The sequence below is a fragment of the Silene latifolia genome, chromosome 8 (assembly GCF_048544455.1).
Source record: "Silene latifolia isolate original U9 population chromosome 8, ASM4854445v1, whole genome shotgun sequence".
In the NCBI taxonomy this organism is placed as follows: domain Eukaryota; kingdom Viridiplantae; phylum Streptophyta; class Magnoliopsida; order Caryophyllales; family Caryophyllaceae; genus Silene; species Silene latifolia.
The window spans coordinates 95,755,460-95,758,852 of record NC_133533.1 but is presented as its reverse complement, the minus strand read 5'-3'; the positions used below and the strand labels follow the sequence as shown (position 1 = coordinate 95,758,852).

At 36.9% G+C, this 3,393-nt stretch overlaps 1 long non-coding RNA gene across 1 annotated transcript; it reads right to left on the bottom strand.

The window, feature by feature from the left end:
- Nucleotides 1-285: 285 nt before the first annotated feature.
- LOC141597081 (uncharacterized) lies at nt 286-3,103 on the bottom strand. The gene is made up of 3 exons (XR_012522687.1): nt 2,253-3,103; nt 1,775-2,101; nt 286-977 (listed from the first exon to the last, which is right to left on the bottom strand). It is a non-coding gene; the product is annotated as an uncharacterized LOC141597081 (long non-coding RNA).
- Between the last annotated feature and the right edge of the window lie 290 nt (nt 3,104-3,393).

Genomic DNA, 3,393 nt, shown 5'->3' with positions numbered 1-3,393 from the left:
AACTAGTTGTTTGTTGAGTATTATAAATTGTGTTTGATTGAGAGCCCCAACGACACTCTTATCTGGTAGCTTACATAGTTGTTGGTACAATTTTGTAAGTTATCCTCCTCTTGTTGTCAAAAAAAAAAAAAAAGATACATATCCTTTAGCTTGTTAGATATACTTCTTTAAGTTGTTAGATGAAATAACAATGAAATAATTCAAGCATGGTAACAATGGAATAACCCATGGTAATTCATTAAGGTGTTGATTTAAAATGGATCTTTTACAGTCTCCTTGTGGTAGGATCAAATCAACAAATGCTTCCTCCATGGAGACATGTATATGACACGTAATAAATAATTAATTTCCAACAAATTATGTGGGAGGATACATCTCCGTTAAGTTACTCATGATCCCAGCAACTAAGCATTATTAAAAGTTGGAGAGCTAATAAAAGCACACCACAAACAACTTTTTAATACAACACAAAGCCCATCCTCTTAACTGTGCAACTGTGTGACATCCACAGATCACTTGAGATGTTGCAGGATTAAGATTAACTTCGGTTTCATGTTTAACATACATGGCATTCGGTAGTAGCTGAAAATCATGAAGATTCAACTTAGTACAGAAGCAGAAGACCCGAACAATCTACTTCTTTATCATTCTAACTTATAGGGGCATTACTGATGAAGTGATGAACTAAACAAAACAAAAAAGCGACAACAGCAAGAAAATATGAGCATGAAGTCTAAAAAGGAGCCAAATTGAAGTTCAGGATCTCATTAGCCATTCTTGAACGTCTAAACTTGTCCGTCTTACAAGCATTCATTTTGAACCTTGCCTGACAACAACAAGACTCACCTCTTTGGGATGGTTCAATCAGAATTTCTTAGCAACATTCCATTGATCAAGTCGAGACATGCCAATGCACGGTCCTTAAGACAAATTCAAGTCGATTTGCCGGAACACCTCCTCATTTGCATCATAGTCCTCTGTCAAAGTACATGTCACCAAATCAAATTCTCATTTGGTTAAATTTTCTTTGAATTCAACATATGGCAATCATATATATAGAACTGCCATAAACATGTTAATAATACCAAGTTTTATGATCAACTTACCACAGAAAGCCAAAGAAATCGTTATTACTAGAAGAATACTCCCCCCCCCCCCCCCCCATTTAAATAACACTTGCGATTAGCCGATTACCATCTAATTAAGGCACTGATAGGTTTAGGACACCGCCCCCCTTGTTTGTTTTGGTTGCACCCTCATTCCGAAAATAAGGGAAAAGGTTTAGGACACCGTCCCCCTTGTTTGATCCCATTAAATTGTTAGATACACTTCTTTACGTGACTAGATACATATATTTGGCTAGCTAAATACACTCATTAAGTTACTAGGTACATACCTTTAGCTAGCTAGATACACTTTCTTAAGTTACTAGATACATACCTTTATCTTGGTAGATATACTCTTTTAAGTTACTAGATACATACCTTTAGCTAACAAGATACACTGAAACATGTGGTTTTCTTCAGACCTTATAAACACGCATTTCATGCTGCATATGGCTTAAGTATGCCAAGTTTCAAGGTAATAAGAGCATACTGATAAACTTGTGTACAGATCCAGCATTCTATAAACCAAATCAACAAGAGTTTTCATAACATTTTGGAGATACTAATTTAAAGCTTTTAGACTAGTAAGAAACTATAGAACCCTGATGCTTATTTTCAAGATCGCCCCGTATAGGTCTAATTTTTCTTACAAAAATTAAACAGCATACCCAGCCTTAGAAGATGCCACAGGAGCTGCAGGAGTCTGCAGAAACGCGACAAACATTAAGCCAAACAAAATTCTTAATTCTACCCATGAAAGTGCAATTCTTAGAAGCTCTTACTCAATAAGAAAAGCTTTAAAATTTTCACCAAATAATTGGCAAAGACGATGACAATAGTAATAGACAATCAGGAAGTTGACTTGGGTGATACACATAAATGATGGAAAATGATCATCTGATGCAGGGACCTCAATTGTCCTCCTCAGTTGCCAAGTATAAAGACGTTAGAGGACATCACAACAGCACTAATAGCCATCACAATTTCAACAAATTCTGCAAATGAAAAACCGATCTCAATAAACCGCAAAATGATCATCTGATAAATCAATCAGTAAATCAAACAAAGATTCAAATAAATGACGGAAATGAATACACAAGTAAACACAACTGTAATTCGAGGACATTAGTTGATGTAGGATCTTACTTGGTCCAGATACACATATTATACATTCAGATACACTCGTCGATTTGTGTATCTTAGAGTAGTATTATGTGTACTTGGAGCATAATTTTGTGTATCCACCTATGACCACCTTACCCACCACCACAAGTAGTTAGCGACTTCCTGATAACCACCGACAATGTTAACGCCCACCTCAGACGGCACCGGAAACATCAGTGAACAACTCCGACGGCGCAGAAGATATCACTAGAGATCTCAAATGGCGCCGGCGACATTCACGAGCTTCTCAAACCACAACCAGCAACCTCGTCACTACCACCATCGCCGCTCAACAACAACCAACACCTCCTCGTCAACCGGAATCCCCACAAACACCCGTCCCGTCGACTTTCTTCTTCTCAAATGATCGTTCCTCCAACACTTGTCCCACCGCCGATGATATTTGTTAATATCTCATGCTTTTCTTTCAATTTAAATATTGGATCTATAAAAAAGGAACAAAAAATTCAAAAAACTAATCCTACCATCCAATTAGTCGAAAAATTCCGACCCAAAATATTCTTCTCTGGCCGGCGACTAAAGGCAACGCGGTATCACATCTCCGGTGAGAATCTTATGGTCAAGGATAAGGGCGCTTCAGGTGGGAGTGAAAATGGAAGATTCATGAGAGCGTTGGTTTAATAACATATTTTTGTGTTACTGGTAAAGTATGTACCGTCATCGGCGGTCGTCTGAAAGTTTCGATTGGTGGTGGAAGAAGGGAGATTGATGTGATTTTAGGTGTACTGGATAAGCAGTAGTTACAGGGAAGGTGATGCGGTTGGTTTACTGCGCTTAACATGATGTGTTTTATTGTTTTGGGTAGTTCGTACGGTTCGTACTGAACTCTAGTTCGTACCTGAACCCATATATATATATATATAGACATAGGTTCAGGTAAGTTCACCATTTTGGTTGAGTCCCTAAGTCCTATTCTCAGCCAATCATTTTGTCAGTGTAACTTCACTGTTTTACAAGTGTAACTTTAGTCTATGAGTGTAACTTTAATTCTATACAAATGTAACTTTAGTTTTTTAAAGTCATTTTTTTATAAGAAATTATTTTGAATATATAAATTTGAATTTATAGAATTTTAAGAGTCTTTGTAACTTTAGTCCTAATT